This window comes from Monodelphis domestica, chromosome 3 (genome assembly GCF_027887165.1).
Source record: "Monodelphis domestica isolate mMonDom1 chromosome 3, mMonDom1.pri, whole genome shotgun sequence".
Lineage (NCBI taxonomy): Eukaryota > Metazoa > Chordata > Mammalia > Didelphimorphia > Didelphidae > Monodelphis > Monodelphis domestica.
In genome coordinates, this window is record NC_077229.1 from 365,875,493 (window position 1) to 365,889,304 (window position 13,812).

General features: G+C 33.0%; 1 protein-coding gene across 2 annotated transcripts in view; it reads left to right on the forward strand.

The window, feature by feature from the left end:
- CDH12 (cadherin 12) overlaps positions 1–13,812 on the forward strand; it is a 1,480,679-nt gene that overhangs the window by 846,834 nt on the left and 620,033 nt on the right. The gene's annotated exons all lie outside the window — the stretch shown is intronic.

Below are 13,812 nucleotides of genomic sequence, written 5' to 3' on the forward strand. Positions count from 1 at the left end.
TGAATGTTTGTTTAGCTTAAAAGCAAGAGACTTACCTTTAATGAAGGTGAGGGAACCAAGGGAAGTTATAGAAAAGAAATGAACTGATTGCTGAAATGTATATGTATAAAGAAAAAGAAAAGGCACTGAATATCAAGTGATTTCAGGACTGGATTGCATGATTGTTTTTTCAAGAGATTGTTAAATGCTTATATTTGGAATATTTGTTAGTTTTCCACCTAGAATGACTTGAGTATCTAAAGATGTTAAGGCAATTTTATATACATAATGAAGGCAGCTTTCTGGAAAGTTCAGGGCAATGAACTCTTCTCTCCTATTCTATTCCTACTGTCTCACAAAGTTTTACCTAAAATAGGGAGAAAATTGTCACAACTTATTCAACTTTGGGATTAAATTAACTCTGTACTACACTTTTTCAATTTGTACAGACATAGCAACAAGCCTTTTTATAATTAGTTTAGTTATAGAAATGTATTCTTCAATAAAGCACATAAACAATCCAACTGCCCTGTTTGTTACTGTGAAAAATTGTAACTGCATGTATTATAATAAGTATAAAATAACCATTTTCTAAATATACTTTTTCTTTATAATTAAACTTCATGAACTATCATGACTGGTTATGTGAAGTACATAAGTGAAATACACTGTTAGAGAAAACTAGAGGGAATGCTTGAAAACTCATTTGAACTAATGTGATTATCCTCTTCTCTTCTCCCAAACACAGGGTCCTGTCCCCCATCCCAGGACTAGACAGAAAAGTTTCAGTATAGAATTATCTGATAATAATCTGATAATCTGAAAATAATACTCAAACTTTTCAGTCTAGTCCTGGGATGGGGGACAGGACCCTGTGTTTGGGAGAAGAGAAGAGGATAATCACATTAGTTCAAATGAGTTTTCAAGCATTCCCTCTAGTTTTCTCTAACAGTGTATTTCACTTATGTACTTCACAGTGTTTTTGCATCACTTTCCCCATATATCATACATATGGATTTGGAACATTTTAGAAAAGGTGTGCAAAGCTGGCTATCTTAATTGACTGTCACTGCTTTGTCACCACTAGTGGAGAGCATTGTGATTCTGCAGGCAATGCCTTTGAGACTGATGATGATGTTACTGACTTCCTATTTCCTCCACACAGGAATAAGACATTTTCAGTAGTCCCACAGGCACTGGTTTGTACTTGTTGGTGTGCCTGTATGTTTGCATGCAGAGCCCTAGGCATGTATTATTTGGCTCTGTCATCCTTTTCCCCGGGGATATTGTCTCTCAACTCATTCAGGGGAGAATTTGACAGGACAACATGTAAGTTTTTGCTATAGCTATTGTAGCCTTTGAGCCCTGATTCATTTGGAAGTTGTCCCAAAACTAAATGTAAAGTGAAAAATGAAAAGTTTGTTCATTAGAAATTTACAAATTACTTTAAATAGTTTTCTTTATTGTTAGATTTCTTCAAATCTAAACATGACCACAATCAAATATTCTGTGAAAGCCTATAAGATATATTTACTGTATGCTATGTTAGTGGCTGCCCTGTGACTCAATTTTCCCATATCCTTAAAAGGAAATCATATTTTACAAAAAGAAGAGCAAATCTAAGAACCTCTAGTGACTTACCCTAGTGTAGTTAGAAAGGCCTGACAAAATGCCTTTGAACAGATAGTTGAAAAAATTTGGTAGGCAAAGTTTGTCTTTGCTTCATTGTAGGTCCCCTATTTGTGTGTGTGTGTGTGCTTCTATAGGGATGTATGCATGCATTTATGTATGTATTTAAATGCAAAATAATGAAATTGTAATGTTGAAATAGCAAGTAGTTTTGTTGATTTAGAAAGTAGAAATTGCAAGATCAGATAAGAAATCAGTTTCTATAAAGAATGGTGTTGTGCTTGTGTGGCACCACCTAACATGGTGAGCTCTTCCAATTTTTGACAATAAAATTCTGGAATACTTGGGCATCCAATCCCTAGAGATGGCATACTATACCTCCAGACTTCTAAAACTTGTTTTAGTACAGGTCTCTTCATGGTTGAGACAGGGTGAGTATTTTTATGTGATTTTGCTCTCTTTAGTACTTGAAACAAACACAGGCTTAGTTTGTTCTTGGTTTCTGAATGAGATTGGTGTTTGGATCTTTGCCTCAAGCAAATTCTGATTACAACTGACAGAAAATATAGTTTACTATCTGGGCAATCTCTATTGAAAATTAGTATCTAATACTCAGGCCTTTTTTTTTTTCCCCCAAGAGAGGTTGACACACTGTCAAGTTAAAATAACACAGAGGGAAAGTAGAGATATATAGATATAATACAACTTATATTGAAATGAGAAACAGTTGTGATTAAAGGCAGATAAAGGCAGTTCTTATTAGTGGGAATGGGTAACCACAGAATTAGAAAAGAAAAGAGATATAACAGTGAAAATTACATTTTAGAAAGGAAATAAAGAAAACTCAGATGGAAAATGAACCAGAGTCCACTTCTATTATCCCCAAACATTCCTTTGTCTACACAGGGTGATTTGTGTTTCTGTTGTCTCCCTGTAGCTCATCACATTTAGATGATCCATGATAGCTGCTCTGGGCTCCATGAGGTGACAAAATACCAGCATCTATTCTAAATTGTTCTTAATTTCTCATTTATTTCTTGATGATCTGTCTACCCTGTGTTTACCACAGTGAAAGATTAAATAATCTCTGCCAGAAATTACTTCCTACTGTCTCTATACTGTCCTGGAAAAAAGTTGAATTATTTTTGTGCCACACACACAAGAGGTGTAAATTATGAGAATTTCCAACCTATCATCTATTTACTTAGAGATGCTTAGGGACAGTGAGAGGTTAAATGGCTTATCCAAAATTACATCACCACTTTGTGTCAGAGGAAGGACTTGAACCTATGTCTAACTGACTGAGAGGGAGAATTCTCTACCCACTATTCTCAGCCTCTCAAAATACAACTCCCTAAAACTTTAATTTGCAGAGAAGATGCTAAGCTATATTGGTGGAGGAAGGGCTTAACTCAGGAGTGTCTCTGAAATAATGAAAGCATGAATCTTGTAAAACAATAATAATTTTTGAATAATTATAACAATAAAATAATAAAACAAAAAGGTTGAGTCATATGTGTGTTTTGGGGTGGTGGCAGACATGTTACACCTGTTTTCCTACATGTTAATATATTTGTCTCACAATTATAGAGGTGAAGGTAAGACAGCACAAATTCTGCAGGAATATTGTTAGTCCCAGTTTCTAAAGGAGTAAAACTCATGCTAACAAGCCAAAAAGGATGCTCCTGAGTCGGGGAGCCCTCTGGAGCCAATTTTCTATGACTCCTCTGCAGAAGTGAAAAAGACATCTTGCAGGTAGTATCTCTGTCCAGGGTGGATATATGTCCTTCTCTGACCACTGCCAGAGACGCAGCCTCTGCCAACATTGCTTGTCCAGAACAGGAGACTGAAAGTTTAAGAAACTACCAACTCTAGTGAGCAGAGGAGGTCAGAGACATGGATTTGAAAGGAAAGTGGGTATATAGATGTGTCAGGGGTGTGCACGGTATGGGTCAGAAGGTGGAATTCTAAAGAAAAATCAGTGTAAGTGTGCCTCAGACTCTTAGAGTTGGTGGGGAGGTGAGTAAGACAGTCTGTGGTGAGAAGACTCCTTTGAAGACTATCTCATGAGCATTAGCATAAATAGCATACACAAATATGACTTTTCACAGATAGCATGGCAACTTTTGGAGGGTTTTAGAAGTTTCTCAGAAGTGGTCTTTATGTAGATGATAGAGAGGGACATTCTATTTCTTATCAAATTCTTCTTTTCAAATATCTGAAGTATATTTTCTTGCCAAAGTTACTTATTTCAAGATAGCTAGGTGATAAAGGTGTTATAGCCTAAATTGTTGTTTTCATAATGAGACATCTTGAATCCATAGTAAAAATGTAGGCCATTTCCAAATCCCATGGACCTGTTTTTATATATTCAGCATATCTTAAAACAAAATTCCTAATAACTTCCTAGGAAGCCACTGATTCAATTTAGTGATACATATGTGACTATTTTTTTATTTTAAAATATTTGAAATTATAAGAATTTTATTATAACATTTAAAATTTATGGAAAGTATAACATAAAAACATTTAAGTATGATTTGATCTCCAGAAAATGCACATTCAAATGATGTTGCCAGGGCTCTATTCAGTATCTTAACTTTGTGTAGTTCTCTAATGAAAATAATTCCTTTTTCCTTAAAAAAAAGAAAGCCACACTGGTTGAATAGGAAATTGAGAAAAGAAATTAAAATGTTTCATTTTGCATTCTTACACAATTTAAATATAATTTCAAGCAAATATTCTCTTTAGTTTCAGAAACCTTACAGATTCTCAGTGCATTGGATAGAGTTTTGGAAGGTTGATACTGTATTCATATATTAGACCTAATGTCCTGTTGGTCTTTCCTTCTTCTTTTTGACTTTGTGATATTAAATTTTCCCCAATTAGGTTCTTACTTCCCATAGGTCAGCTCTATATTAACTATTTAGAATTATTCTCCTGACCTACAGGAGAAAATGTAATGGAGTGAAAACAGTGCTGGATTTGGAAGCCAAAGACTTAGGTCATTTGGTTTATACTTGTGTAACCTTTGACAAGTTACTTAAGCTTTCTGTGCCACAAGTTGCTCATCTGTAAAATGAGGGGATTGGATTAAGTGTCCTCCACAGATAGCTTTTAACTCTAGTTGTATTATCCTATGATCCTTTCTAGATAGAAAAGAATAATTAATTATTTCTTATATTTGGACACTGAAGAGTTTGATATAAGGGAATGTTGTATATAAGAGAAGTTTGTTCATTTAAGTGTGCAAACTTTATTTTAATCATTTTTTCAAATAAACCATTCTAAAATAGATTATACATTTCTTTGTCTTGTGGAACATAATACAGTGAACACAATATGTTTTTATTTGATGATGTGGAGTTTTGAATAGTTTTATACTGTAATATCTGCAGATTCAATATATTTGATGACTACCTACACTCAAACTGTATAAATATATAGTGCTATAAATTTTGAAGGGTGGCTAAATGGCATAGTGGGTAGAGAGGAAATAAAAGAGTCAGTAAGACTCACCTTTTGGGGGAGCACAAATCTGGCCTCAGACACTTACTGAGTGACTCTGGACAAGTTACTTAAACCAATTTGCTTCAGTTTCCCAATCTGTTAAATAAGTTGGAGGAGGAAATAGGTAACCACTCCAATATCTTTGCTAAAAATACTCTAAATGGGGTCAGGAATAGTCAAACGGCTGAAAAATGACAACCACAAATACTTTTTAAAAGTCTTCTCTTACTGTTTCTTCCTATCTTCTCACTTCTCTCATTCTTTGCTACACTAATTTTTCCAGACTCAAATTGCTTCCCACTACCCCTCTTCTTAGCAAATGATTCCAATATATTTTAGATGTATGTGTGTGAGAAAAACAAGTTTTAAAGAATGTTGGACAAAATAACATTGGAGAGAGTATAAAGAAGGGTATGAAGAACTGTCTTCTGAATGCATGCATTTTGTGACATCTATATGACTACTTTGAGAATTTTCTGGGATTCTTCTTAGATCCTGACTGTTTTCCAGTTAGCTGAGGTGCCAAATAAGTGAATTACCTCCTTGTTTCAAAATAACTCTCATAATCAAATGGTCTTAGAATGATAAGGAGAATCTCTGTTACTTCAACTTTTCAGTGGAAGTTTTTTAAAAAATAGATTGATACAAATTATAGAATTTGCACTTACAGGCCATATTCAAATTTACCTAAATGGTTAAGTAGCAGGTCAACAAAAAGACCCATGCCTCCAGATTACACAGGTACAGAGACATTTGCCATTTTGTATAATGAATGTTTAATGTGTCAATTTCACACAGTATACTATGAAAATATTACTTTATGAGCACTACTTAAGAAACTAGAAAATTATTAATCCTGAAATGTTATAATTAAAAGTAATATAAGTAAAAGTATAGACTGCCAATTGGAGTAAGAAAAGGCTCGCATGATCTAATTCCAATTTATGTTTCTGATCTTTTCTTACTCCATTTCCCTCCAGGAAGGGGCCTCAGAATCCATCTTGTACAACACTTTCAGTTTACAAATGGGGAAATTGACACTCAGGGATATTGACATTTTCCTATGTTCCAGGTAATAATATAAAACTTTGGGTTATCAATCATGTCCTTACTAGAGCTCCTCTATTTGCCACCTCTATAATTTTCAAAATCAAAATACCTTTGTATGACTACTATTGCCCTATATTTTCTGACTTCTTTTTTAAGATTGTAAATATATTGTCATGTAATACATATTTCCATGTACATCATGTAAAACAAGACAGATATTACTCACATTAGAGAAAAACTCATGGAGGAAATAAAGAATGTTGTGCTTAAATCTGCATTTAGACTCCTTCTATAATATTCCTTCGATGATAGTCGATATCCATTTTTACCATGAGTCCCTTGGAGTTGTCTTATATTGTTGCCTTGTTGATAATAATCACAGTTGATAATTGTATATTGCTGTTGTTACTGTGTATAACATTCTCTTGGTTCTGCTCATTTTACTTTGCATTGCTTCATTCCACTTTTTTAAAGTATTCCATTATAATTATAGAGCATAACATGTTCAGCAGTTCCCTAATAAATGGACATTCTTTCAATTTCTAACTTTTACCACCATAAAAAGAACTGCAATAAATATTTGTGTACAAGTAGTTTCTTTTCTCCTAGCTTTTGCACATTTAATATTGGTATGGTTGGGTCAATATATGTTGCTTTCTCATTAAAATGTAAGTTTCTATAAAGCAAGTATTTTCTCACTTTTGTATTTATAGCCTTAGATCTTGGGCAATGTTCAACATATCCTAAACATTTACTATGTCTTTTCATTCATTCTTTTTTTCATTCATTTATAGAATTTTGTATTTTTCTTACATAAGTCTACTCTAATTGGATTATAATTATTCCCTTTCATGTTTTTTGTCACTAGAATATAATAAGTTTCATGAGGCCAGATATTATATTTAATTGATCCTTTCACATCTTTCAGGACCCATTGTTAAATACTATTTTTGCTAAAATGAATGTGTTTGGAATATAAGTACAATAATGAGAAATCAGAATTTTCCATTTTATATCTTACAATGATCTCCATTTCTTGTTTACTCAAAAATTCCTCTCCTATCCATAAATCTGATAGGTAATGCTTTCTCAGTTCTTCTAATTTGCTTATGACGTTTCCTTATTAGTTTAGATCATCTGTCCATTTTGATCTGATCAGAGTGAATGGTAGAAGTTAATATTGGTATCTACCTAGTTTCTGCCAAACTACTTTTCAGTTGTTCCTGAAATTTTTATCAGATATTGAGTTCTTCTTCTAAAAAACATTACTTTTGCCAAATATAAGATTACTATAATCTGAAAATATGGGGGAAAGATTTTATAGATAGTTTCTCAGATGAAATTCTCATATCCAAACTATTTGCAGAGAACTTTGTCAAGTTTACTAGAATTAGAGCCATCCCCCAATTGATAAATGGACAACAGACAGTTTTTGATTAAAGATATCAAAGCCATATTTAGGTATATAAAAATGCTCTCAAGTCATTACTCATTAGAGAAATGCAAACAAAACACTTGTACATTATCATCTCATAAAATGATAAAAGGACAAAATGGGAAATTTCAGAAGTAATATGGAAAAATGGGTACCCTAATACACTGTTGGTAGAACTATAATCTGATCCAACCATTTTGGCTACCAGTTTGGAATTATGCCCCAAAAGTTACAAAACTGTGTATACTCTTAGAACCAGCAATAACACTTTGAAGAAAAACTTGTAAATGTCCACCTCCAGAGAATGAAATGAAAAATAGAAACATGAAGACACTAAATCTATATCATTATAAAGATAAAATATCTACGTATAGATATAGATATATAATATCTACATATACATATAGATATATTTTAGCAGGTGATACCTTCTATGGTGAATGGAGGGGAAGGAGGAACTGAGACACCTAGGAATAAATTCTATTAAATAAACAATTAAAAATATACAATAATTATTTTTAGAAAATGGAACCATAAAGTATAATTGAGAATAATTTGAAAGTCATTCATGGAAAATAGGAAGAAAGTATGATGGATTCAGTTTCACTTAATCAATTAACATAAATTTTGAGTGCCAGAGAATATGTTCTATACCAGAAATACATATACAAAGACTGAAATAACTCTATTCATATAGTAAAATTGCACTAGTTAAAAAGAAGATAGGAGGAACCCCAGAATAAGCAAAGCCACAGAACTAGAAAGATATTTAACCTACATAAAAATGAATAAGGAAAGTGAGGTTTACTGAAAGAGCACCAGCTATGGAGTCAGGCAACCTGATTGTAAATCTTGTCTATGATATCCATCACCTCCATAAATATGACCCAACATTCCTAGGCTTCATATTGCTCATTGATAAAAAATGGGGGATGTGTTAGCTGGTCCTTCCGAAGTCCCTTCAAGAGAGCTATATCTATTATCCTATGACTAAATTAGAACAGAAGGTACATGTTTAGGAGTAATAGGGAGGAAAGGATTGAATAAATAGGAAAGGTCCAGATTAGAGAGATGCTTTAAATTCAGGTATAGGGGTGGCTAGGGTGCACAGTGGATAGAGAGCCAAACCTGGGGTTTGGAGGTCCTGCATTCAAATCTGACCTCAGACAATTCCTTGCTGCGTGACCCTGAGTAAATCACTTAACCCCAATTTGCTATCACTTTTGCCTTAGAATCAGTACTTAGTAACAATTCTAAGAGGAAATATAAGGGTTATTAATATCATTAAATTGAAATATTCAGGTAGAGAAATTTGGATTTCATGTGCCAGGGAACTGAAAGTCATTGTTGAACACTGAACATGAATGTAGCCTGATGAAATGTGATTAAGGGAGATAAAAAAGAAATAAGTGGGAAGTATGGGAACTGGATTAAAGCAGGCCAGATGGTTAGCTTTTGAAATATTAAAATTAGGAGATGTTTAGAGTCTGTATGAGGATGATGGCATAGGAAATTGATAAAACAGACCCAAAACCTTTATTGATAAACCATATTTATGATGATTGAATGAACACACCCTTTATAATTCCTTTTCAGCCTCACTGGTGCCAAAGATGCACTGAGGACATATAAAAACATTTGAGATACTATGTTTCACAAACACAGATTGTTTGTATATTAAAAAATGTTAAGGGGTTTTTCATACTACTAATATGCCATCATATTAATATGAAACATAACTTAAACAAAGTTATAGCTAACTCATATATGATAAACTAAACTATATCCTTTTATGTCTAAAAAGCTGCCCCACCTCCAAGAAAAGTGCATGTGTTGCATATATTTTTTATGCATGGATTAAGGTACATATTTGTTTATTTTGTAATGATAATAAGCAAGAGAAATATTACTAAATTTGACACTTAAGTTCAAATTCCATCTCCAAAGAATTAGCTTTCATGTGTGGGAAAATAACATAGCACTTTGGAAATTAATTTCCAAATTTTGGACCCATTGAAATGTAAGATCCTTGCAATTACGGATTGTTTTTGTTTTCTGTTTATTTGTGTTTATATTATTAGTATCTAGGTATTGGTTCAGTGTTCTAGGGACATACCAAATTCCTAGTGTCCTCGGAACACTCCAAAAGCTTAATGACTCTTTCTTGCCTGATAGATTAATCTCTGAAAATAATTATGCTGTCTAATTCTCAGGATTTTAAGATTAGATTTTGAAAGGCTTAAAGTATTGTATAATTGTCAATTGGTAATAAATTATTACCCACAACCCAAAGACAATCTGAAGAATCTAAAATTTTGGTTCACTCATATGGCAATTAATACTGATGAGGCTAGCAACTCAGTAGAGTGGAAGGAGAAATGAATTTTACATCAAAATCCCTGGTTCCCAATCTTTGCCCATTCATTAACTACTTGTATAACCATAGCCTTATCATTTCTGGACATCGGTTTTATGACCTAGAAATTGAGATAATTTTGGTCCCAAATCATTTATGCCTTCATGTGGTCCTATATTTTAAATTTTTGATCATACAGCGATCATGCAGCTAATCATCATCTTTATTCAAGTGACCAACTAGTGATAAATCATATCTCTTAGTCAATGTCAACTAACTTTTAATAATCCAAATGCTTATATTTGTCAAGTGTATTATAATGAATGTATATTTCTTAATTCATGGCTAAATAGGAAAGATTTTATGCAATAAGTTAGTAAAAATAATGCAACAATTTTATAAGAAGTTAAAACAAATGAAATATATAAAGGAGGAAAAGTGCCATCTTCAAATAAAATCTTTTGACAAGGATGTGCAAAACTCAAAGTACAAGAATGCATGTAGAATATTAAGTAGCATAAATCTTGCTGAAGGTGTATTTCTATGTTGTTTGGGCCGTGCTTTACTTAATAAGGATGCATTTTCTAGATTCAAGCTAGATCAAAGTTCCATAGGACTGACCCTCAGAAAGCTGTCCTCTCTTATGATGCCTATAACAACAGTCATATTCTCCTTTCACTCTTTTTTGTATTAAAAACAACAAAAACATATATATATATATATATGTTTGTATGTGTGTGTGTGTGTGTGTGTGTGTGTGTCTACCTATCACCTACAGTTCTTACTTGGTTAGTTAAATCCAGATGCACATGACCAAATTTATTATCATTTTCTTCTTAAGAGAAAATCATTTTCAATTCTTTGGTGAAGATTATAGCCCATCAACAAGTTTCTGCAGGCTGTATTTTAAAACACCATTTCCTTTTACAAGAATTTGCCATTTTATTTTTCATAACTCAGAACTGCATGTAAAAATCATTGGTTCTATGGACTATTATTTATGTATTTCATGTTACATTATTTTATTAGAATTTATATTTTAATGTATGTTTGGTGTGTTATATTTGCCAATTTTATAATTAGACTTGGTGTTAATGTATTTTATTGCAATTTCAAAGCAAGGCAGAACAAGTGAAAAATAATTTCTGAAAATGCATCTTGGTAAATCTATGCTAGTAATTTTTAAATCATAATATTAAAATATAGAATACATATTTCTTCAGTGAATCATCAATAGAATGATGATCCTGAAGCTATTTTTTTATTTATAAAGAGATGGAAGCATCAGAAATTGTGCTCATCTCATAGTACACAGAAGAAAACCAAATAACTACAGTAAAACATCATTATTCTGGGAGGAAACAGAGTTGGCTTCTGATTTTACTGCTATTCATAATAGTTCTATAATCTTGATATGTTCCTTTCTGGGAAATAAATGAATGAGACTAACTCATGAGACCACTTCAACTTTGAAATTCTATAGGTTGCACATGAATAAAACTTTTTAATTTCAATATAAAATAATAATAATTACTAATATTTATTGATTTTACTTTACAGTTTTAAAAGTACTTTACATACATTCTCTCATTAGATCCTTTCAATAGCCCTTTAAAATGAATAACAAAGTTAATACTCTTCTTAGTTTTGAAAGTAGGAAACTGAGGCACATCATAGTTAAGTAATGGAAAGAGAAGAGATCATGGATTTCAGAATATCAGAAACTGAATATTTTTAAAAGTATATTTACACATAATGGGGGGATGTATTATAAAAGAAGAAATGGAAATTAAGGATCAGAAGACCTGTGTACAAATTCTGCTTCTGTTATTTGCTACTTATCTGACCTTCACCTTTTTTTTTCACTTCACCAAGTCGCATGTTCCCTTGGGACCTTGGTTTCTCCAACTGCAGTATGAAGTGACTAGATTGGAATAAAATCAACAAGTCACCAAGTATTTTTAAGTGCCTATTCTGTGCTCTTAAAGAGCTCAGAATATGAGAGATACAACAAATTATGCATGAACAAGATATATAAAGAACAAATAGGAGTGGATTACAGGGGATAGGCACCTATAGGAGGTAGCTGTGACTTTGGAAAATGAAGGTGCATCTGAGTTTTCATCCTTTATCTCTGGAATTTCTGACTCTGTATATACCATGATCTTTTTTGGACCCATTCTCCACCAACTGCCTCCTGTGACACTGCTTTGTCTCTGATCTTTTTTTCCTTAGGCACTTTGTAATCATTATCCTCATCACATTCACTTGTTATAGATGCAATTCTTCCCATCTCATCTCTAATCTTCCTTTACTGCTCTACACTTTCATGCCTTCTCTCGGTACCCTATATGCTTTGGTGATCTCATGCATTTAATTTTCACCTCAGACTTTTTCATCAACCCCCCAAATCTCTGCTAAGCTCTGTCATATTAATGGTTGCTTGTTTTTAGGTTGGTGCATCCCACAAACCTCAAACTCATCCCATTTCTAAATTTCCCAATTTCTATTGGAGGCACCACCATACTTTCTGAAATTCAGGTTCAAAATATTGTCATCCTTCTTTACTCTTATGTATTCCTCCCCTCGCATTTCCTGTCAATTACTAAAATTTGTAGATTCTGCTCTAATACCATCCCTTCTATCTCTCCCCTTGTCTTCAGCCACATGGCTTCCATCCAGTTCCAAGCCCTCTAACATCTCTTATCCATATTACTCTCTTAGCCTGTTAATTCTTCTCCCTGCCTACAATCTCACCTTTCTCTAATCTATCCTCTTACTTCGCTGCCAAATTGATATTCCTAGAACACAGATCTGACTGTTTCAAACCCCTACTCAAAAATCACGAGTAACTGCTGATTGTCTCTAGGATAAAATATAATCTCTTTAGCCTGGCATTTAAAGCCCTCTACAATTTGGCACTCACTTCCCTTTACAATTTTTCTTCATACATTCTCTTTTCAAATTGACCTACTGCCTGTTGCTAATATAAAATAACCCATCTTTTGCTTCTGGGTTTTGGCACAAATGGTAGCTCTTATCTGTAAAATCCTTTTTTTTCCCCCACTTTATAAACTCTACTTTATAGATTCTTTTGCCCTTGTTAAAAAAATGTCAATGTACCACTTCCTGCATGAGGCTTTTTTTCTAACTTACCTTCTCCCTAGGTAATAGTATCTCTTCTTTTCTAAATTGCTTTGTATCATTTCACACATATTTTATTTCCTTATTTTAAGTGCTTCATATCTTCATCATATGTCTCCTTTGCCTGCATGGCCCAGTCTCTTTTACCTTTATCTGTGTATCCCTGGAACCTAGGACAGTGCCATTTGCAAAATAGATGTTTACCAGAAAATAATAAATTTACTTAATGGAAGGTATATATGAATACATTTATGACAGTAATTCCAAAATTACATAACTGTTAAGTAGTGGAACACAAAACTCGAATTTGTCTTAAGACTCGAGCCCATTTCTCTCTTATTTTCCATTGTTTTAGTCAGTATATATGCTAGGACTTCTAAAACATTTAAGTCTGCTTTTCCAAATTCTATCAGGAAAGCACTATGTATTTTTTACCCTATGAGGTATGCTTTGACCATTAATACAAGTGATCCTTCCTGGATGAAAGATATGATCAACATAAACTAGTAAACAAACCTAAGCATTTCCTAGAAGCGATTTTTGGAAAGGCCTTGATTATCCCCTAATATGCTAAACAAAATGAGCTTTTATATTCTCATGACACTATAGGTTTATTTGTATTATAGGTTTGATAAATTTTATGCATGCTTTTTAAAAATTATTTTTATTTTTAATTCAAAGGTATTTTATTTTCCCACTCATGTATAAC